The 25,292-nt window shown below is 36.6% G+C and overlaps 1 protein-coding gene across 2 annotated transcripts in view; it reads left to right on the top strand.

Moving 5' to 3' along the window:
* Positions 1-25,292, top strand: part of LOC113658304 (kelch domain-containing protein 8B) — a 92,922-nt gene that overhangs the window by 13,998 nt on the left and 53,632 nt on the right. The window lies entirely within an intron of this gene.

Genomic DNA, 25,292 nt, shown 5'->3' with positions numbered 1-25,292 from the left:
AGCCCATTAGTCATTCTCTTACACAATGCATTTGATCTCTCTGAGTCCCTGTTGGAGTTAATATGTAGGAGTTTTTTTAATGAAAGTCTAAAGAGTGATGGATGGCTGTATAGTTTATGGTGATTTCTTTTCCTGTCTCTTTATATCAATCCTCAATTTGGAATAATGCACAGACACCTCTCAAACAGGAAACCAGCAAAATACTGCAGTCACTTCATGGCTTCTAAAAGGGTCCTGTTCCTACCTCTGTCTGTTTTGTTTACCAGTATTTTGGCATGGCTTTCTGGCTCCAGCGTCAAGGATGAAAAAAGAGAGCAGAGAGAATGGAAGTGTGAATGTGAACAGCAGGTTTTCTTTACAGAGCAGGCAGCTAGCAGTTACCTGACAAGCTCATATACTGTATGCTCCTATTGCATTTATAGCAGTATGAATTATCATCTGCTGCCATCAGCAGGGGGGTGTAAATGTTATTAGCACCAGGTATTCCATGGTTTTTGTAATAAAGATTTTGCTGATATGACAGGTTTGACTTTTAGACTGATTTTAGGCAAGTTATGAAAACTGAGGGAAACTAAGGAAAATAGAATTAGCACTACTAAGTAGCATTTGAAAATGTGTGTCCAATTACCTCCCTATTACACATTTGTAAAAGCAAATCTGAGCTTTCCTAGATAGCAACTGACTGATAGCCATGGTTGCCCACACTGCCAAGTTGAATGATGGTGACGAATTATCAGAACCTTTTTTTCAGGCTATAGCCACAATCAATTCATTATGAGACCAAATCGTTGCGATTACCTTTGGACTAGCTTACAGATGTATTATATTTACTATAATATATAAATACTGCATATGTATTAGATTTAGTTGGATATATTTAGGCATATTTAGCTTAGATTCTAAATGCTAGAAAGAAAACAGTGAATGTGGCTGTTTGACCTCCCAACTAGCATTACGGTCTAATTGTTTTTCTTTATGTTGGGAAATAACAAATTTGGAAATAGTACTTGCTGTTCTCTGAGTGAGAAGAATGGTGTTTCTCTCTTTACTGTCAAAGAAATGTATGCTAAAAGGCTTCTTTTACTTCACTAGTGTTCTCTGTTTTAATTTAAAAAAGACTGTTGATTACTTTTTTCATGTCCAAACCCATTACAATATCTCCACCATCTTCTTCAGAGGACTATTGGAATTGTGTTAGTGCTATTACATACTGCAGAACAGTAATGAGGTCCTATTAAGAGGTGGGATACAAACATAAAGATTAATGCAACATTGACTGACTCCTGGGACATTGGATCTGATTGAATCTGCTGTAATTGTGAGCAAACCTGGCTTGTGGGAGGGAAGGCATACTCTCTCTCCAGTGTCTATCATAGTGACACTAACTAGTCATGGGCATCTCTGAGCTTATGCATGAGAAGAGAGCTGATAGTGCTTTTCTTCATGTGTGTGTTTATGCTGCGTGAGTAGTAGCTCAAAAAAATGCAGTGATCTGGACTGCTGTTCTATCGAGGCAGCATTGCCCAAAGAGATCCTCTGTGACCTGTGATGTTTTCTCAAACTCTTGTTGCTGTCTTTTTTCCTCTGTCCCCAGACACACACCCCTCCCTCCTTTTGTATCACTCATAAATTTCATCATCACAGGGAGTGTCAAGCTTTGAAGATATAATCATATTTGCATTTCTTTGAAATGTATTGAACTTTCCTCTTTAGTGTATCTATAAGACCTGTTTCTATAATAAGATAGTGTTGCTCTGATCTGTGTACCAGGCAGGCAGAAAAGGGCTTTATTTTTATTCTTGTTTCCTAAATTAGAATTTTAGAAAATCATATTCAGAAGAGTTTTGAAGCCAAAAAAAGAAGAAGAAAATTACAAGTTGCCACTGGTCATCCAGGCAGGGCAAGGCAGCTAAACAAAGCTAAAATTATGTATTGTGGTTAGTGCAAGGATTCTGAATATTTAGTCCAGAAACAAATGCACAGGATGTTGGAGGTATTGTCTGAAATCAGGATAATGATGATGAGTTGTAGAGCTAGTGTATCATTTAGAATATTGTGAGTATTTATGGATTGTTTCTGATGGACAGACCCACATATACCCTGACAGGTGAAGAGGCTGTGATTGGCACACCCGTTCAGAATGCCTGGTGCTCGTGACTCAGGTCTCAACATCCAATTTACTCTCTCTTCATTACTCTGCCCATCTCACTGTATAATCTCATCCTTTCTTTTTTTTCACTCTGTTCCACATCTCTATCTCTCTCACTTCTTGAACAAGAGAGCATTGCTGTTGCCTAGCAACAGGTGTGTGTGTGTGTGTGTGTGTGTGTGTGTGTGTGTGTGTGTGTGTGTGTGTGTGTGTGTGTGTGTGTGTGTGTGTGTGTGTGTGTGTGTTTGTGCATGAGTGTCTGTTTGACCCAAAGACATTTTTAGAACGAAGCAGGCTGAGTCGCTGTGCCAACCCATGACTCCCTCCACTCTTGTTGTTGCTGTTGTCAGTTCTTGGCGTGTGTAAGGGAGAGATAGAGTGCTTATTACTTGGTCTCCATCAGCTCCACTACCATTAGCTAGCCTTTCCAAGTGATCACACTTACTTTTCTTATGAGTAGTCTGTCTTGCTTTTGCTTTACCAGAGTGACCCCCTCTTATTCATTGTATTAAAGCATTCTGCTTCTTCTGATGTTTACATTGTAGTATTTACAACATTCTTATTAATATCAAGTTAAAGAAGGCCTGTGCAATATGCAATAAAATTACTTTAGCATAACAAATTACAAAGCATAACATTTGTAATAAGTATTAATTTGTAATAACTATTATATATTTAGATTAACTGTATATGTGACAAAAAATAAAGGCTTCTTCTTCAATTTCCAGAACAGTGTGTGTGTGTGTGTGTGTGTGTGTGTGTGTGTGTGTGTGTGTGTGTGTGTGTGTGTGTGTGTGTGTGTGTGTGTGTGTGTGTCTGTGTGTCTGTGTGTGTGTGTTTTCTTAATGATATCATGCCTGCAGTGTTCCTGAAAATGGAAGTTTCTCTTGGCAGCATTATCAAATGCCATCATTCTGGCCGTCTGAATTTTAAAATGCTGCTGCATATTCCTAACGTAGCACTGCAGGTAAACCCTATTGTGTGTCAATGATTTAAAGCCAGAGCCAGGAAATATAAAATATTTAGAAATTACTTCTGAATGTAGTTTTAAATATATACTAGAGATGTAAACCTTCATAGTTAATAGCTGGACACAATGTGTTGATAAATGAACAGATAAATTCAGAGTCAGATAAATTGCCACATGTGGCATGTGTTTCAATCAGAAGGTAATGAGTTGTTTGTATTTATTAAATTGTTAATTAAATCCATAATTAGAAAGAATAACCTTATAATAATCGATCTGATACACATCATTAATCAGTTGTAGTGTGTTTTATGTGTATTTCTAAAGACCTTCAGTGTCAATTTTTAAGGATCACAGAATATGTACAAGGGCAAAAAAACTAGTACATATTATGGACATTATCAATAATTATATTCTTCGTCTCTGAAAATTCCTCTTTCGTGTATCTGCTACTGCATAATCCCAATTTCTCCAGTTTAGTTCATATCTGTGTCTCTGTGAACCCTGGACAATGGTTAGATGTAGTGAGGTATGCTGAGACACATCCTGTAATAGTAAACTTGCTGTTTTTCTAGTTATAAACTAGGCACTCTAAATGCCATGCATGTTTGCTCTATTGTATATAGGACTATTACAGATGAAAGTGAAAGATATGATACAAAAGCATGTCAAGTAAAAATGTAGCTGATCAAAATGCAAGTGAACTTAAAAAAAGCCAGAAACAGCCATTTGACTATTTTATATAGTTCTTCTAATCCATCAGCATTAATTATTTAGACCACAGAACTATAACATTATTATTATTGCAGGGTGGTCACATAGGAGGATTGATGCAAACAAAAAGAGATTCCAAGGAGATCTGACTGAAAATTTGACCCTGTGCTGCCCTAATGTATATCAGACTGTCACAACATTGTCTAAGAAAACAAAGAGGGGGGCAGAACCATAAGAATTGGCCAGATTGCGTGAAAGTGTGTCCTCTTCCAGCTAAATGATGTGTTCTAATCTTACACATGTGGCTACATGTCCTCTGCTATCACCACTGCACCAATTAGCTTTCCAGCCTGAAAAGGAAAGCTCTGCATTGACTATCACTCTCCCTTTAGGCACTGTGCCCAAGCCCATTCTTTTTGTTTATATAAGATGGGTATCTCCAGGAAGATATAGCCTGGGCCCATCTTGCTGAGACAAGGACACATAGCATTTGGGGTCAAGCTTTGAATTCTGAAAGCTTGTATCTCTGTGAAAGCAAGAAGATTTTTTTTTCTGTGTTTAAGTGACTGTTAGCAAGGATAAAATGGCCAGAGATGTGCTTTGCATGTAAAAAAGTTAGGAGAGAGAGTCACGTGCATGCACATATGCAAAATTTATTAGTTGAAAAGCAAAGGAAAAATAGTTGAAGAGTAGTCCCATGCATGTCTCCCATCTCCTTATTCCTGATCCAACCCTGGAAAGTGTCATACAGATGTTACTGAAGTTAGAGTTGAACACAGTGGTAATTTTTTACTGCACTATCATCCTTGGAGAATCTCTCAGACATCGCTGTAGATACAACATTCTCACACTGATAAATGCATAAAATGAAGGATGACTAGGAGGTATGCTATGGAGGTCTCTGCTGAAAAACATAATATAGTTAACTGAATCATTGATTTTATATGAGCTGATGTGGGTGTTGGTGTTTTGGCAACAGGCGAGCTGTTAAAGCTATGTTACTTGAGTAAAATCTGACCCCAAATCAAGTTTTAAATGTTCATCAGCATAACCACAGAGCTCAAGGCATGCCTAAGTCAGACACTACCAGAGACAGAGACAGAGACAGAGGCTGTTCCAATAGAGATTTAGAGGGAAGCAATGTGAGTATAGAGGGTATCCAAGTGATTCTCAGTGCTCTTTAGAAAAGGTGAAATGGAAAAAAAAGATTTGTCTTTCATGCTCTGACACTGTCTTCACCCCATGAGACTGGAGCGTTTGATTTTATCATCACATTTAACATAATGTTCCAGACTCAAGGTCAGAACAAGGAAGGTCCCTCATAAGTGCAATTTTCTGATTGAATCACTCATGAAGTCTGGCTGTGTGGATTTAAAATATGTCACCCTAGAGAAAAAATGTGCTTGTAAAGAAATTCTTCCTGAATCCTGTGAAAGGTGCTTTCTACAAGTGCTCTGAGTAGTGATTTTATGATGTGTAGTATTGATTAATAATTTGCCATTTAGTTTTGCTGTCCCTTATTTATACAGCATACAAAATCACACCAGAAACCAAAGTAAAGCAATATCTGGGCTTTCTCCTGGTGAGATGGGGAATGGTGTCCTGAAGGATCTCTTCCCAGGCCTTGATCAGCACATTCGGCTCTTGGATAGTCTGTGCTGCTACTTGGCTACATAACATGTCAGAGGTTCTCAATTGGATTCAGGTCTGGGAAACATGAGGGCATCACTGCCTTCAATATACAGAATCTTGACATACATAGAACCTTGAGATAGATGAGCTACAACAGCAGAGGTCCATGTCGTGAGATTATCATTCGTTAAGGTGTTGGACTACGAATTGGATGGTTGTGATTTTGAATCCCAGGTCCACCAAGCTGCCACTTTAGTGTCCTTTAGTGGCTCTCCAGTCATCAGATCTGAGTGCATCAGACCACCTTTTGGATGTGGAAGAACAGAAGAGTCACAGCATGACAGTGCTGTGAACAATCTGCAGGAACTGTGTGATGTTGTGATGTGTACTTGGACCAAATTCTCAATGGAATGTTTCCAACATCTTTTAGAATACATGCTAAGAAGATCTGAGGCTGTTTTGAGAGCAAAAGGAGGCCCTATTCTCATAACTGAGACTGAAAGACAGGCTTGACCCTCTTGCTGCAGTACACACTTACTAAAACCTACACCTTCAGTTCAATTTATGCATTCATTTTCTGTTCTCCAGTGATTTCTAAAATGCTATGAAGTTTCAGTGGCATGGTTCTTACGCTGTGGTGATTGTTACTGTACCTTCCCACTGTTTCCATAGAACCACAACTGGAAAGTTTGCGAATGTGTTTGCTTATATGCAAATTTATCTTGATATGTGACACTTACACCTTCTTTGCCCATGCACGAGTTTTAATAGTTTGACATGAAAAAGCTTGTTAAAAACTTTAACTTTTTATTCATGATGTTATGTAAGGACTGTGATGTTACTCTGTGACCCATCACTTGATCACATTTGATCAGTATGTGTAGCTGGCTTAATGGATGCACAAGAATGGGAAATATATGAATACTCATTTCCTATCTTGTATTTTTCTTAGTCCTGCTCACTCTTTCAGCCATGTGCAAACATTTTCTATATTGTGCATTTCATGCTTTTTTAATTAAATGGGGTTTCTTCACCAATTAAGAGGACCTGTGTGTGTGTGTGTGTGTGTGTGTTTGTGACCTGTGTGTGTGTGTGTGTGTGTGTGTGTGTGTGTGTGTGTGTGTGTGTGTGTGTGTGTGTGTGTGTGTGTGTGTGTGTGTGTGTGTGTGTGTGCAAGTCTGTAGTATTGCTGTACATGAGCTAATTAGTAAATCTTATCTTTTAATATCTTGACTTAATGTTTTGCTTTGTGTCTAGACACGTGGCTCCATAATCCTTCTCTGCTGTTAATGGAGATGTTTAATTTTCAGCCAGCTTCACCTCTCCATTCACACATATTGAAGTCATTCTGTCATTTCATCTAAGGTTGGAAGCTCCAAGTAAGATTATTAACACTATTAACACACATTAACATTGACACTTTTATTTTGTTTATTTTTTTTTAAGAATTTAAATTTTATTTAAAAAATACTTAAACTTATTTTCAGATAGTGCATATGCTTTTTGAGATGTGGATCAAATCAAATCAAATTAAAATTTTATTAGTCACATACACAATCGTTCACAGTATGAAAGAAAATGTCCTTGTTGAACAATAGCTTTTATAAAAAATAGTCAGTTTATAAAAAAAAAGAAAAAAAAAGAGACCTAAAATAAAATAGAATATATAAGGAAATATAAGGAATAACGTGACAATTGCAATATAGTGATAAGAAACTTAACAGGGAAAATAAATAGTTAAATAAATAATAGACATCTGACCATAATTGAAGTGCTCAGTAGACTCCACTTCATTCCACTTCTCTTCTGCATATCAGTTTGAGCCACAGCAATATTTCATTACAGTAATACTTTGCTTTTACTGCATAATTTAAAACAAGTTCTCCAAAAAGTTTTTGCAGTTAGCAATATGTGGGCTGCATTGCCATTGAGCTCAATCCAAACATTATTATGTGCCTATTTTTCTGAGGTAAATAGTCAAAAATCAAAAGTGTAAAAAGTCCCTGAATTCCACTTGCTGAGTTTAAAACTAAATTCTTTGTTGCTCTTGTTGCCGTCTGACTGTTTCTTTGGCTTGTGGCACCCATGCATGCTAGAGAGCATGTGTAGCTCTGTCATTCCTCATACTCTGTTACACTACATTGAAAATCCAAGAGGCCACTGTTTACAGTTGTCCAACACATGTCACCTGGAGAAGCAGTTTATTTCATGAAGGAAGTCTTCTTAATTCCAAGACTGCTGAGAGGTAAAATTATATTTGGTACTGTAATCTTAAAGGTGTCAGATTTGTAAAGCACTAGTTTTGCAGAGGGTGCTCTAAGGATGTGTAAGTTCTAATACACAAGCTGTGTATTCATACATGATGTCCCAGGAGATCTGGACCACACATAAGATAATGTTGGAGTGGAGGTAATGGAACAGTATAGTTTACACCTATCAACCATAACATTAAAACCATCTGCCTGATATTGTATAGGTTTCTCTTGTGCTGCCAAATCAATTTTCTATGCATTGCATGTGTGAGCATGGTGCAGTGAATTATACTGCTGCTTCACAGCTCTAGTGTTCCTGGTTACTCTGCGTGCTGGCATGTTACCTGCATGTAGTCTGGTTTCTTTCACTATCCAAAAATGCATGTAGGTGGACTGGCCATGATAAAATTGTCTGTTGAAGGAATGATTGAGTGAGTCATGAATTATGAATTCATAAGCTTGGATTACTAGTTTGTGCAACTCCTAAAAACTTGATGGTATGTAAATTAGAAAAATAAAATTTAATTTGCCTTATGTTTGAATAGTCTCTGGATGCACCATGACTACCACTGATTATGAAAATGAATAAAAGAATGAATGAATGAATGAATGAATGAATGAATGAATGATAATTATCTGTTGGATAAATGCAAAATACTTTGTCATCTCTTTCTTCAGTTTTCTGCTTGGTCTCAGCATGGTAGCCTGTTAGTCATATTCATCTTTTGATTTCAAAAAGCATTCTGTGTATATTACAAAAACAAATGAATTGGTCTTGTTTTGTTACAATAGTTTTGGACCAGACTGTAAATCTTTGTTTTTGTTCCAAAATACAAAAGTTTTACCTAGCTGAGACACTGTGGCCTCATTCACTTAGCATGATTCATCTGCTTTTGAATTTTGATTTTGTCCAGTTTTAAAAGTGTGAAGCATCAGCATTGTCTTATAATTTATTTTTAAAACACTGCCTGGAGTTTGTCATTTTTTCAAAAGATCAGTGGTTTGGAAAACATACATACACACTATTTTGAAGTCATTTATCTTACCCTGGCTCATCTGTATCCTGTATTTTATATTACTGTACCATTTTGCGGCACCTGCCTAATTATATTATTGCATTACCAGCCCTGTTAACCTGTTTTCATTACCACACCCTCTGTTTTCTCACTCTTCTCTGTCTTTGAACTGGAGACAACAACAGGCTGTTTAATAGAGAGCTTTATTAATGATTCACTTAATGCTTTCACTGGCACTGCACACACATGCTCAAAGTGGCTGTTAAGTGGTTGAGGGTGGAAGAAGGACTACAATGACACCTTTACTACCTCTGATTTTTTTTTGTTGTTGTTGTTTTCATGCCGGTTTGTATGCCCTCTACTTTCTGGCATTATCTCCATGTCACTATCTCCTTCTCCACATGACCTGCAGCTCTTTCTAGGACATTTAGTAGCTTCAGCTTTATAGCTCTGTAACTGTGGTCTGCACTGCCAATCTGACAGGTTAGGATTTGCAGCTTACACTAAACAAACTGGAGGCAAGCCAAGCTTTAGCTGTGAATCTCAGTCCAACGGGCATGCTGCGGGCAGCCAACACACACGCACATACTGATTCACTCACGCCTCTCTTATTCCTCTTCCCTCCTGTGCGGCATCTCGTTCTGAAAGAAAGTAACACACACATGCTCCATTTGCACTTCTGACAGTGCCATCTCCCAGTCATTCAACATCAAAACACTGGCGGTTGCTGTTATTTTTCTCATTTCTGTTACTATGGCAATGTGTGTTTCCATGGTAAAGGCTTGCTACTTGCAGGTAATTAACACCTCTGTGTTCTAGTGTCGTACTAAACAGACAACATAGTCCTATTACAATGCATGATTACACACAGTGTCAGATAGTGTAGCCTGCACAAATGTTGTTCATTTTCTCTTCATTTCAGTTCATTTTCCATTTTTCACCCAAGGGATCTTACAATTTACATTGAAGCAATTCTTACATAATAGTTCATTTTGGTGGGAAATATTAGTCACATAAGACTAAGACTTTTCAGAGTGTTGGTGTACAGTACCTTTCTGCACTGATGGCAGGGCTAAGCTCTGTTAAGTCAGTGTGTTAATGTTTTCCAATGTAGATCAAAGGGCATTTAAAGAAATTTCCATTTATCATCTGCTGAGTAATTGAACAAACAGCCAGTTCTCAATGTTCCATATTTATTAGATGTTGAATATATTCTACAAGATTAATAAATTATCATCTGGAAGGTTGATTTGCAGTCACAAAATGATGGAGTGCAGCTTGATGAACATTCATAATTTAACCTAAGAGCTTTTTAGGCTGTGTTGACATGCTTATGTTAGTAATAGGTTTAGTAGAATAATGTTATTTTTTGGTAATTTTCTATTTTGGTTTTATGACAAAATAATCCAATTTCATTCCAGTAGCCTTCACATAAACAAAGATTACGAGACTGAAGTTTCTTTCTGGTTTGCTTTGGATGGCAGGTATTATAAAATTATTCAAATATATGTTCATATTATATCCCCTTCCAAGAAAAACATGACAAGGCTGATTATATTGTTTTTGCTCAGACCTATGGTTTTGGGGTCAAAAGATGAATATGAGATGATAAAAGAGAATTGTAGCTTTCCTTTGTTGTGTTTACTGTGTATTTTGGGTCATTGTCTTGCTGGATAATAAAATTTCTCCCAATTAGATTTGTTGCATTTCTGTGTAAATGGGCAGAATGTAATCTTTCTGTAGACTTCTGAATTCATTCAGCTGCGACCATCATGAGTTATATCATCAATAAAGATTAGTGATCCTGTTCCAGAGGCAGTCATGCAAGCCACAGCCATGACACTACCTCCACCATGCTTGACTGATGAGATCATATATTTTGGATTGTTAGGAGCAGACGCTTTTTTCCACACTTTGGCCTTTCCTTCACACAGATAGAGGTTAATCTTGCATCAAGAACTTTTGAAACTTATCTCTGTAATTCTTTACAAATTCCAATCTGGTTTTCTTATTGTTACTGCTGATGAGCGATTTATATCGTGTGGTATGGCTTCTAAAAATCTGCTCTAAGTCTTTTTCAAAAAGATTGTGATAGCTTCACAATTGCCCTGCCTTTTGGAGGTTGTTGCTGATCTTATTGTGACTCCTTTTATTTTTTGAGTTTTTTCTTCGCTGGCCTGTTCATGTACACCCTGTACACCCATGATTTCTTGCTTTTTCAGGACACTCCAAATCGTTGTATTGGCTATGCCCAATGGTAGTGCAGAGACTGAGAATTCCCTCTTTTCTCAGCTTCAAAATGGCTTGCTTTTCTCCCCGAGGGCTGTCTAGGGGAAAAAGCAAGTCATTTTGAAGCTGAGAAAAGACAGAAAATCAGTCCAGAAAATTGGTCAGTGTTCATGTTGGTTTACCATTTATAAGAACAAATGCATTCTTCACAGGCAAAACCCAGGGCTCAAAAAAAGAATAGACATTCGGTCAAAATCCAATAAGGCACAGTTGGGCAACAAGAAACACCTGGCAGACACTGTTCCAATATTTCTGATCACTCAAAAAATGGATGTGGATGAGGATGTACAACATCTGTAATGCACATAATTTAAGAGGCATTGGGTTTTAAAGAAATGTATGGATAATGATGAATTTCCTTTATTTGAAATTATTATTTCTTTATTAATGTTCAGGTAAACTCACCGTCTCACTGGTTGCCTGATAGTGTCAATCAATATTTCTTTTAGACTAATGATGCTGGTAGGTTATGTCGTGAAGTGATATTTTTGCTGTCTATGAGTGTTGTTGTTACTAATAAATACACTATCTTGTGGCCCTGTTTATATGCATGTAAAATTTATTGGCATGTTGAGGAACATTTATGGTTACTCAAGTAAGGAAACATAGTGGTCATGATCAGCAGTTGATGAGCAGTCAATCAGTGAAGATAGGAGTAGGGGATTGTAGAAACTCTGGAAGTTTTCTGGAAGATACCATGACCACATAGTCCTACATACAGTAAATTGTAGTTCTCCAGACAGGAGAAAGGACATTGTATTCCAGTTATTCTTGAGTCCTTTGGAAAGATGCAGTTGTTTGTTAACAGGATCAGGGGCTTATAGTCCTCTGGACAAGAGCAGTAATTTTGTAGGCCGCTGGAGAAACTTGAAGTCTGTCGGATGAAAGACGAATGCTCCCCCCACTCTGATAATTTGTTCTAGCTTTAGCTCTGGCAAATGTCTATGCTAATGCAGTTTACATGGATATTACACAGTGATATAGGTGAACATGCATCATTCTAATTCACCCTGCAGAGCAAAAGCTAATGAATTATTTATGAGAGTGTGTGAGAGAATCCCTGAGAGATACTGTAAAGCCTTTGCTGCTGTATATCTAATGCATGATATGCAATACAGTAGGATTGATACACAGTACCTAGTACCATTATGTTCTGCTTTACAGAAGGCAATTATGCAACTTTAGTGGTCTTTACTTTGCCTATTTAAATTTTCAATTAAAAAAGAACTTAGTAAAATGACATTGTCTATTACCAGTCATAGCACAATTGGGTACACTATGCAAGCTAGTGTAAGGTTCCCTACATGAAATGTTAAATCATGGAGCTCTGAGCTAGTGTATTAATCTCCACCATCTACCACAGTTTTTAAAAGCGTGACTAAGAAATAAACTTGTGCAAAGTCATACAAGCTAGTTACCTGTACATGGGGGGCATATTTAAGGTGGTTAATGGTATTGCATTGTACATTACCTTTTAGAAGATTTGTGGGAGTTTTTATAGAGGCAGTGACAGTCCTGTAGCTACAGTATGCTTCTGCATACACCACTGCCATAGTCTTTAGCACAGAATCATTCATTACAGTTTGTCTGCCTCCATTATGTGCCTCCATCTGCCTCCATTATTTGCCTCTTTTTTTTTTAATCTGAACAATGTGTCTAAAGAGACTTACACTTGTTCAGTGCTAGGTTTTGTCTTGTGTGATGAACACACCAGAGAACACTCAGCCAAAGCTGAATTCACATTTTTTATTCTCACGGCTTGCCAGGCTCTACAACTCGATGAAAACCAAAGAGCTACAGATCAGCGCCTTCCTTTTTTATAGGCATTACAAATCCTGAATAATATTCATACTTTTAACCCATCCACACCATATTTGAACATTATAGCAGTTAGTCATAGACATCGTACATCAATAGTATCACTTCGATAGGATCTTGGTCTGAATATACTTATACAGTGATCATCCTTTTGTGTCTATATGCAGATTGACTACTATAGTAACAGAGTGGAGATGGAGCTTATCGTTTCTCAGTAATGCATTTGTGATATGGCTGGTCAAAAATGTTCAGAGATGGATATGTGGGCTGCTGGTACATGTCTCAGAAAACTTCTGCTCAAACACTTTTACAGTCATATTACTGTGTGTGTGTGTGTGTGTGTGTGTGTGTGTGTGTGTGTGTGTGTGTGTGTGTGTGTGTGTGAGTGTGAGCATATGTGTGATATTTTGTATCTGTGTGTTTAAGAGAGAGTGAGGGGCATTTTTTGAGTGTGATGTCGTGGTCTTTTAAACCCTATTCAGTGAAGCACCCTTACACCTCCATAACTGAGCCAAAGACTCCTTGATTACCACGAGAGCCTGCTCTCAGCCCAGAAATCCACACACAAACACACAACCTAAACCTGGCAGAAGACTGCTTATTGTGATACAATAGTAGAGCTCCATTGCCAGGAGAGGCAGAAGCACAAACACAGCATCCATTCGTGATCCTTTTTCTCATCAGACCTTGTTTTCTGCCACCACCCAGACACTCTGCTTTAAGCTGATTAATATAAGAAAAGAGTCTATGTTGAGGCTGAGATTTTGCTCATTATGGTTATAATTGCATGTATAATATGAGCTGAGTTTTGTGTTTTGAGTTCTGCTATATATAGCATAGATGGTTCTGTGTCCCTGAATGTGCATGTTTATGCATGAGGGGGTTTTGATTTGTTTGTGTGGAAGAGAGTTTGTGAAAGCGGGCAAGATAGTGAGTAAGAAAATCCACACTTAGTCCCTTTCCCAGTTTAACCAAAATCATAGCTAAAAGATGGATTGCTTCTGTTTTTATCTCAGAGATTAGCCTCATTCATGCATCATTGCCAATTTAACGTAAATGTGTGGGTGTGTGCATGTGTGCATCTCCCTTCATGTCAGGTCCCAGATTTCTCACTCTCTCTCTAGCTGTCATTGTTTCTGTCCATCTTTTTCTCTTTTTTTCTCTTTCTTTGGTTGCTCTGTGACATGTCATTAGTGAGGCTGACGATGCAGCAGCTCTTATTCCTTCTGAGTCCATCTCCCATTGTGCCAATTTACATGCTGCTGTCTGACCGGGGCCATGTTCAGTGTCACCTCAATCATGCCCCCTCAGTGGCTACCAAGGCTGTCAGTTTGTCTCAGATAGAGACATATAAATCTCTATTAGTGTTTTCACACTCAAAACACAAAGACAGTTTTCACACTCAAACCCCAAGACATTACTGGCATATATTTGCTGGGAATGATCAGGATTTGTGTAATTTGTATTTTGTATTTGTTTGTGTGAGTCACATCTTAAGTATCGTAAATTTGATTATCGTTACAACCAAAAATGCTCGACTTTGTTGCACTTTTTCAAAGTTTGCGGTGCACCTTTGGATTATTTTTGCTTCTTTTGTGAAAATCTACATGAATTGGTAAACTGCAACTGTAGAATACTTCTAAATTTCTACTAGTACTCGTTAGTAATTACCTTTTGATAGCTATACTAATGTGAATTGAAGAGGGCTTTGGCTGAATGTGTGTTGTGATGATGTCACACAGCCCATCTTGGCCCAAGTCTGTAAATAATCTGGTTATTTTGAAAAATTGCAATCTTCTCCAAATATTGCAGATTTTGCATAATTTTTTTGTTAATTTCTGTAATCAGCAAATGCTGGACGGACTGAGATATGATGTGTAGTGACCCTTTAATACCCAAAATCACACATTAAGGTGTATAGGCTTCAGATATACAGTTACTGTATATATATTAACCTAAGTGTTATTTGGATGTTAGATGCAGTATGTCAAATAAACTCTGACTTTCTGACTGATTCTGACATTGGACTTAAGCCTGTTTTTTTCTTCTACAATAATAACAATAATACAATACAATAGAAACAATATTGATGTGAATATAATATATCACACAGAAATGTATGTTTTATTAAATTTACTAAAAACTACAGAATGCAATCTGTGGCCAATATCAAACAGGCAAATATGATAATGTATGGTAATATTTGCTTATTAATAATAGCATCCCTTTAAATTGAATGAAATAGATTTTTTTCAAATGAAGGGCATTGGGAGAGACGGTGCATTAATCTGAGACATTTGAGACATTGCCCTCAAATTGATCTCATGAAATACATTTTTTAAAACTGTAATTATGAAGTAATGTGAGCTGTAAGTATAGCAGATGACTACTTGGTCAGATTATCCTTTACACTGTGTGTATGTTTTCTTAATATTTAAGAACAGTGTAGTAATGGATATGGATAGTTCAGAAAATTGAGGTAATCTAAATGCCAGTACTTTAACTGAATAAATGTAATTTTGAAATAAAGTTGCCATCTGATATTTGTAACCTGCTGATGCTTTTCTCATCTTGTACTGACTGCACTATTTGTTTGATGTATTTTAGCCACAGTTTAAATGTCCAACAGATTCTTTAATTTGGATTAATGTCAGTTTCCAAGCACGTCTCTTGTTCTTCTTCACTGACTTCAGGATGTATTTTATTGCATTACTGTACTAATGTTTCACATTAACCGTCTCACCAAAAAATGTAATTGCATCATATGCTGAAAAGGTTTCCTGGTTTCCGGAAAAGGTCATCCTCTTTCCTGGTACTGTATTAGCTTCTCTTGAAACATTTTCATCCAGTTATTTTCCCAGAAACTAAACAAGGAATGTATTTTTTGCATTTTTGGCATGCATTTACATTTAACCACTTCTTTTTCCTCATCTTTTGATGAGCTTGCATTTAGCACAAAAATGGCCTCTCATTCCCCTACCAAAGGCAGATTCCCTACTCACAGGTGCAACATGTCCTCAGTGGGAGAGAGTAAAAATAGAGTCCCATGTGTACCCCCAAAGGAAAAATGGATAAAAGCCACAAACCATTTTTCCATTTGTCATTTTGTAATTTGCCAGTCTGTGAAAAAAAAGCTTTTCAAAGAATCAATGATGAGTGCAGCAAGATAAGATCTGGAACAAAAAATTCAAACAAACAAAAGAAAAACCAAAACAATACAAATGCACACACACAAAAATTCAAGCTACATATAATGAATCAGTGCAAGTAGAGTACAAGTGAATCTGTACACATACACTGATCATTACACATTACACAAGCCAAACTGTGTGTGATCAGCCTAACAAAGGAAAAATGAGCACACACATAAACACACTCGTACACCTACTCATACGCACACAAACACAAATACTGAATAAACCATTTGATCAGAGCATGCTGTGCAGTGTTGCCTGAGTGTTTCCAAATATACCCACTGGCTGTGCGTAACGCAGTGTACTGCCAGAGATGGGCTCTGCCGTACCGTGACTGTGACGTTTGTATATAAAAAACATCTCGCGGTGTGTGGCTATTCAATTCATAAACCTGCCAGCTTTTCTCACACACATATGCAGAAATATTGCAGCTGATCTCAGTACAAAAGATATTATCATTGTTCTTTATCTGCAGGCAGTTGATGTAGCCGCTGCTCCTCTTACTATTGAAACTGCCTTTTTTGGGCTGAATATTTGAGTCTCTTTTTTTGCAGTATGACCAAAAAATAACCCCTCAAACATTTAGTTTATCCAGTTTGTCAGTTCAAATCAGCATTAAAACAATGACTCCACCATGGTCCACATGTTAACAGCAGGACAACAGAACTGCTGCTTTTTGCCAGTGAAAGTGTAGAATAATTCTTTTCCACACTGCTGCTGCTTTCACACTTAAGCTTATAAAAATAAGCTATGAAAATCCTGAATCGGACCATCCTTTAATCAGCCATGCACCAAGGGTCCATGATATATAGCTAGAAATGTTTTCATTATGTATTAACTCTCTTCACCAGGGGCCAAAAATAGAATTTCTGCTTATTTTGAGGTGCTCATGTTCAGCAGAGAATTTCTTAAACATCTCCGCAGTGGTGATTAATAGCTAGATAGACCATCAGGACTCTTCAATGAATTAACCTACTTGAAGCAATATAATTATAGAAGACTTCCAAAACAGCCCTTACATTTACAGTTAATTTTTTCCCCACACAAATATTTATATCTTAAAAGTGTATATCATTTCTAAGATGCCCAAGGGTGTTATTTTTAACCACTAACATTCTCTGTAAGGTTATCTGCACAGAGGTATAAAAAAACATATTACACTGACAGCCAACATGGTCCTGATCAATTTTATATCAGATTTAAAATAATTCATTTGTTTATACTGATTGAAAATGTCCGATAAGTGAAAATGTCCGATAATCCAATGTACTGGTAAAAAGTGTTACATTGCAGGATTAACATATATGCAAGTTATTTTATTTTATTTATTTTAATTAACTTTTAATTCTTCACTGAATTGACTTGAACTTAAATATGATGGGTTTAATTAAAGAATAAAGCACAAATGTGTGCATGCTGTTGATTACTTGTTAGTTGATTACTTTCCTATAATAGTGCATATTAACATTTATTATTCTCCTTCGACCTTAATGAAGAAACTTATTAATATAAACTTTTTGAATTTCAGACTAAACTACTGTCAGAGTTGCTGTTATAGAAACAATAGTCACCATCTGACCAATCAGATTTGAGAATTTAACAAAATCTAAGCTAAAAACAACGTACAGATAAGTAATGTCAACATAATTTTTATATAGAATCTTTCAAATAAAAATAAATCTCTTAAATTCTATTTTAAAATATATTAGATTTAGGTTCTGAGGGTCGAAATTTCAAGAATAAAATGTTTAATATATATATATATTATATATATACTATGTACCTAATTTCCCTATAGTTAAAAGATTACAATATGATTATTTGCAGTCATCAGAGGGGGTGAATTTGTGAAAATAAAAGTTGGTGTTTAAGAGAGTCTACTCAAATCTGTAAAATAAGTGGGTCAGAAGTCACAAAAGGTTTAGAAACGCTGGATTAGGAAACTGGTGGCTGTCAGTTTACTTTATTTTTACTTTAACTTTATATATTTGACAGAGGGTGGGGCAGGGTCATGTTCCTTTGCTGCTTTTTTCCTCATCGACTGCAGTGAAACATAACACAGAGCATAGTCTTTTATCCTGCTTTCACCAGGGAAAATTGTCAAAGATTGGAAAACAACAAGGACCTATTTCAAATTGCCTTTCAAGCTGTGGCAGTAATGAAACACTAGTAATGAAACATGTGCTGCTTAACTTGGTAATGTCTTATTGCTTGTGTCTTTTTGTCACTCTCTCTCTCTCTCTCTCTCTCTCTCTCTCTCTCTCTCTCTCTCTCTCTCTCTCTCTCTCTCTCTCTCTCTCCCTCTCTCAACTCACTCCTTCTCCCTCATCCTCCACACAGAAGCACATCCAACTATCCAACTACTATGAATATATTGTGTCTCTTTGATACTGTATAGTCTTTCTCAAAATGACATTTCACCTCGTAATACCGTCTATTTTTATTGTCACTCTGTTTTATGCTGTTTAAATGGCTCATCAGTTGCCTTTCAAGTGAACACAAAACAGAGCAAAGGCACAATGATCAACTAAGTTTTATACTTTATTGTTTATGGGAATTAGAGATGAGGGAAAGAGTCATTTGTCCTAATACCAACCAGACTTGTAAGAAACTTGATTAAATTAAGGTTTACTGCAAGCACTGAAATCACATTTGGCTGAGAAATATAATATTTTTATGTAAACTAAATGGAATTTTTTTTCTTAAATCTGATTGACCACATATTCATTTTTTTCAGTGTAGGGTCCCAAGGTTGGTCCGAATGTACACATGTGCTGGGATAATTCTACTGCCACGTAACTACTTACAAGTATTCAATTGTCAAAAAGTTGATTATTGAGGGTTTAAAACATCAGTCAGGATTGTATAATATTTCATAATCATAACTTATTAGTTAATAATTAAAAAAAGTATATATATTTGTTCTTTGTTCTACAAGATGTGCAGCGTTGCCTCTACAGCATGTGTAGTGCAGAAGAGAAATATCTGTGCAGAGTTCAGAGCTAATGTATATTTCATGTATTGCTTCATCCTGAAAGACCTTCAGCATTCCATATATAATTGTGGCAGTCAAAATACTTTTTGGAGCTATATTCTGGAAAAGATAAATAAATGATAAAAAAAATTGTTTTCAATTTTGAATTTTTCTGTAAGTAATATATCTTGATACTCTACACATTAAAAACAATTAAATATACAGTATTTTATCGAAATGATGTTGAAAAAGGATATTATTTACAATACTCGCTTTAGGTTACTTTAGTTAGTTTATAAAAGCCTTTAAACAGCCTGTATTTAGGTTAGATTTTAAACAACCTTGCCTTAACTGTCTGCCTGCAAAGATCATGTTGAGTAAGCAGCCAGTGTAAAAATTCAGCAGTAAACCTCTGCCTAACAACGTCTACAACCTTACTAGCTCAGTGTGTCTTGCTCAAAAATTGCTGTAGTTTCTGTATAGTTATTGTACCATAGTAATAGGACATAAACTAATACACACAACTAGCTGTCAGATTCTCCTCCGTGCTTCCAGACTGTCAAGTCATAACAGGGAACATTGTTTCAAAATGTTTAAATGAGCTGCATGCAAAATAAAAGCATTCAGCTTAGGAAATCCTGTAATATTCAGAATATTTTTTAACATTTTTCTTTAGACTGCTGCTACAACACAAAAACAGATGCTATACGGACCACCTACATCCTTTTTCCTGCTTGTTGTGTTTTCATCTACAACATATTTTTATATAAAATTACTCTCATGCACTTTATTTGTTACAGAATTTGTCACATCACGTAACAGCACAGAATCTCATCACAGCCAGCAAATATGGCCACTATGCAGAAACCAACTGCACTTCCAAATTCATAGTGCCTGGGCTTTTCATTGTTTTCACCTGTGTTCAGTTATGTACTGTAGGCTTGGTTTACATGCTTTATATGCACTTTGGTTTCAGTTCCTTGTTTTTCAGGTATATGCTCTGTTCATTAGGTCTGGATTTTGGATTTGTCTGCTGTGCCTATTTTTGTGATTTGTTTTGTAACTAAAGTCACTGCACTTGCAGCCAATTCTGTGCGTTTGATTCGGGACAAGTGTGTGCTGGTTTGTACACACTTACAGTACATGCAGTTTATATAGTACTATGCAGATCTTTGTAGTGTACTTCCGGTCCTCAGGAACGTTGTTTCATTTTACTATGTACTGCACCACATGTATATGGTTGGAATGACAATAAAAGCTTCTTGATTTGACTTCACAACATTGAGCATATAATGTGCCTCTGTAAAGGATATTTTTTAGGCAGCAACACATACAGCAAGCATAAACTCTCAGTTTAATAACTGAAAAGGAATGCATAAATATCCATAGAAACCCAGCTGTTGTAGTTAGAGAACTCATCCTCTGCCTGTTATGTCAGTTCCTATATTTAGAATGGCTCTTAATTGATGTTCAAACCTTCTATACAAACAGCCTGCAGGGTAAAAATGGAGGGCCTGGTTGCTCAAACAAGCAAAGTGATAAACCTTGATGATTTTAAGAGTAGATTCCCAACTTCTTATTAACATTGACCCTTTCCCTAATTGTATGCTGGATCTGCCAGACCTTCAAGCCACATAAAAGGTGTGTGTAATGGCTTATTGAGTGGCTGGTGGATCTTTGCTACAATTCCTTAAGCCTAGTGCATGCTCCACGATTTTAACCCCAATTTCCCAGTGACTGACTAATTCTGGAGCTAAATGACTACCTGTCCAAGCTCAGAGACTACTTGCTGTGCACTCCCCTGGTTGCTGGTCATGAAGTGTGAATGGTTCAGCGATGAGACTTTCTCAGTATGTAAGGGATAATCAAGGCTCTGATATTTTCAAGCATATTTGATTTTGTCTGTGATGAATCATTTAGTGTGAACCCCTCTGTGAGCAGGGATTGAGAAAGCTTTCAGACATTAAGCCACAGATGCTGATCGCTTTTTGGGCCCAGTGTTTTTGTGATTGTGTTGGAGTGTGTAAGCAGTCTGAATTTAGTTGCAGGATCATTTTTATCCCCATCAGCTTGCAAATAACACAGATGAGTCCGGGCTGCTTTAGATTTTTTGTGTAACTGAACATCAGGCAGAATAAGATGTTAGGCTTGAAGAGAAGGGCTCTTGAAATGTTCTGTAAAACAGTGCAGCGGCCCTCCTTGGGACAAGACTATTATGTGTGGATGAAGTGAACTGTTAGCTATGATATGATACAATGGAGAAACAGCTGTTTTAATCCAGAAAGAAAAATAACAAAACAGATGCTTGATTTTCACCATCAGTAAGCATGTGGGACTCAACTAGAAGCAATGTTTCTGAAGGTCACTGTTTGACCTTGTCACCTAAATCTTGTGTTAATATGTACTGTATATTGCATTGAAATTGGATGCAGTAAATGCAGACAAGCCTAAAGAAACAGACAAGCCTAAAGGCTGCCAAGTGTTATTGAAAGTTGGAACTTAATATAGGACTTACTGTACAGACAACTCAAAAATCTCACAGTTTGATTTTTCAGGAAAAGATCACTGAAGTGTTGTTTTTGTGTTTTATTTGTCTAGCTCTGAGAATGACATAAAATCCAATACAAGCTTTGCTTGATAATAATTCATTTTTTAAATCCACTATTTCCTTTTTCTTTTTTCTCTTAGTTTTACAAACTTGCAGAAAAAATATATAAGAAACAGCTAACATTTTCTTTTGAACAAAGGGACCAATTTAACCCCCTCTTGTATCAGCTTTTAAAAACATTTTTTTTATAGTGCTTTTAACAATGGACAACTCAAAGCAGTTTTACCGAACATAAAAAATATAGTAGAAATAAATAAATATAGTACATTGTAAAGTAAATCTACATATTACATTGTTAATATATCCACAGGAAACAATCTAAACCTACTTTACTGAGAAGATAAATAAAACCTGTTTTATTTTTATTTACTCAAATATCACATATCATAGAGGTCTAAGGAAAGGTGTTGGGAATTTATAAAAAATGTATGCAACACAGAAACTTTTTAGTATATTTTCATGACTAATTAATTCATTTAAGTATTTGTAAATGAATCTCTACACCTGTTCAGTTCAATATTTTATAGTGATGGGAAAAATCTTTCCAATGCGTTTCCATCACAGACTTCTAAAAATGTAAATGCTTTTAGTTTTGACATAAACGTAAATGCATTCAGCAGAACTATCAAGATAGCCGAAGTAATCCATTGCTCTAAAAATGTTTAGGTATTTAATGAGTTTTTGACAGATTTCATTAACTACACTTAGGCTCTTAGCCTGCTGTGTAGCACTAGAACGCCTGGTAAACATTCACATATGGTACAAAACAGAATTTAAAGCAGTGTATGACTTTGCAGCTGCTAGATCAGTATGCAGTGTGCTAAAGAGTCAAAGGAAGAAGTTAGAAGATAGTGGTGTGAATTTATTTTTATTTTATTTTTTGAGCAAGTTAAAATCAGTTTTTAAGTAAGTGGACATATTGCTTTTTGGGATGCAGTGTGTGTTGTGTGGGACTATCTAGGCCACACAGGTGATGGAATGTTGTGTAATTTTCCTCCGATGGTTGTAATTTTGTTTTTGCAAACACTTTTTCACCAGTGGGGGCACGGTGGCTTAGTGGGTAGCACGTTCACCTCACACCTCCAGGGTCGGGGTTCGATTCCCGCCTCCGCCTTGTGTGTGCGGAGTTTGCATGTTCTCCCCGTGCCTCGGGGGTTTCCTCCGGGTATTCCGGTTTACTCCGGTTTACTCCCCCGGTCCAAAGACATGCATGGTAGGTTAATTGGCATCTCTGGAAAATTGCCCATAGTGTGTGAGTGAATGAGAGTGTGTGTGTGTGTGTGCCCTGCGATGGGTTGGCACTCCGTCCAGGGTGTATCCTGCCTTGATGCCCGATGACGCCTGAGATAGGCACAGGCTCCCCGTGACCCGAAGTAGTTCAGATAAAGCGGTAGAAAATGAGTGAGAGTGAGTGTTTTCACCAGTTGAAAGCAATGCAAAAGAGTTGTAAGGGGTGGTGTGTAAAAGCTCTAAGGAATTCAGGCTGTCTTTGTGATTGACAAGCTTCTTCATTGCTGTTTTTTGCTCACATGCAGTTTCTTTTTTTTGCTTGCATGCCTCCAAGGAGGTTTTATTTGGTTTGAGACAAGCTTGGCTTTTACTAAAGCAATAGTATTGATCCATTGTGTGAGTATAGAGTTAGCACTAGACTAAGAAGATGTGTGGCTTGGTAGTACATCACTTATCACTTTTTGTCTGAACTATTTCAAAGAAGACACAGTGGTGGTCAGATACTGAATATTGAGTAGATGTTTATCTGTCTCTATGTCTAAGCAAGGCACACTGATAAAGTGTAATGGTGTTAATGAGTGGAAGCTCCCATATACAGTACAGTGTTACTGATCAGAGCAATTCATTTGATAGCTTAGTAAAGTCACTTAGTATAGATTTTTCCTCCTAGTTCCCTTATTCATGAGTGACTAATCTACATTGTTTACATCAAAGTCTAAAGAGAAAATGTGGGTTTGACTATTGATTTATTTTATATCATTAAAATCTCCAACATCCCCTGCATAATTCACTTACACACCATAAAAACTGCGTAATCAACCTTAAGCAGAATTGCAACTATATCACAAGAAAAGAATGTAATTGCTGAAATTGCTAGAATGTAATTGCTGAAATGCACAACAGTTCCCTTTACATACAGAATAACAATCCTGTCATGCTTCTAGTTCCAAGTTAAATCACTTGCTGCATTAGACAATAAGAAAAGGATCCTACAAAATCATACCGAAGCTAATAAACATTTACAAAATTTATATTTATCACCGTTTATATTAGGTGCTGCCTCCAGCCATGTTATTTAAAATCTTTAGGCCTTTTAAATAATTTAATATACTTAGGGCATTAGTAGGTTAGATTAGTGTTGGTTATTGTCATGTTGGTGTTAACCTTATTTTTTCTTTTAATTTAGTCGATTCCCACCCATCAGGTCTCTCCCCTATCACATGACAGAAACCAAGAGATGGCAAAAGTCTTCACTGGACATCAGGGAGGTGGTATAACACAGTGCTATCCGCTCATGTCTGAGTTGTTGTGATTGATATGGGTAGAGAGAATGCTCCCTGAGAGCATGGACAATTTACTTGGAAATCTCAGGAATCAAACTGTCTAATTCAAAGAGTTTAAGGCCCACATATGGGTGGGAAACTTTTAACCATATTGTGTATTATTACGCTATTTAGATTTTCTTGAGAAAACATGTACTGTTTTCTAACCGAAGAATTTATTCAATTCTATGACATTACTTGTAATAAACCACATTTAATGATTGCATTCAGTATCATTTACCCTCCACTTAACATTTTAAATAATGAAAAGTATTGACCTTAATGAAACATGTAAGAGAATCTATACCCTAGGAAATCTGCTTAGAACTGCTTATGTTTTAATAATCATTCCGGAGAGATTCAATGTTTTTTAGCCATTTCACTTTAGCCATTAATCTTTTTTGCACAGGCACACACAATATTCCATCGCACAACTTGCGTTCACCTCCAAACTGTCCAGACTGCCACTGGAACCAAAATGACGTACTGTAATCATTCATAATATCACACTTGTCAGGCTAAAAACTAGGCTAATAAATAACAAAACCCAAAATAAAACGATAGCTCCTCTATGATCATGACTATCCATACAGTTGACTATATGCTAGTGATGTATTTACCATCATACGTTCTTCAATGCTACCCATCATATTTGCCCACAAGTGGTGATTGCTGAATAGTATGGCTTATTTTAGTTATTACTTAAATTTTTTTATTAAATTGCTTTCTTGACTTTTGGCTATAGTTAGTCTATAATCTATAGTTAGTGTATAGTTAGGCTGTAGTCTATAGTTAAGCTACTTATATTTGGCAGATCTGAATCCAAATATAACATATAAACAGAAAAATTATTTGCTTCTGTACTGCTTGACATGCAACAGCTGATCACAATTAGTATTAATTTTGAACTAGGTCATCTATCTGTGATTATTGGGCTTTTGTATATGGCAAATTTTGGACAGTGTATGTGGTGTCTAGATGCTTCTCTTTAGGGATCTGAGAAAGGTTTCCATTTAACCTTTGGATCACCTTAGGAAGTATCTAACGACGCTATTTGTCCTAAATAAATCACATTTAGTGTTGGATTTCCATAATTGGTTGTGAAGAAACTGAATAGGTCTGCTGTA

The sequence above is a fragment of the Tachysurus fulvidraco genome, chromosome 23 (assembly GCF_022655615.1).
Source record: "Tachysurus fulvidraco isolate hzauxx_2018 chromosome 23, HZAU_PFXX_2.0, whole genome shotgun sequence".
Classification (NCBI taxonomy): Eukaryota; Metazoa; Chordata; class Actinopteri; order Siluriformes; family Bagridae; genus Tachysurus; species Tachysurus fulvidraco.
Note: the sequence above shows the minus strand (reverse complement) of the source record. Positions and strands in the feature narration are given on the sequence as shown.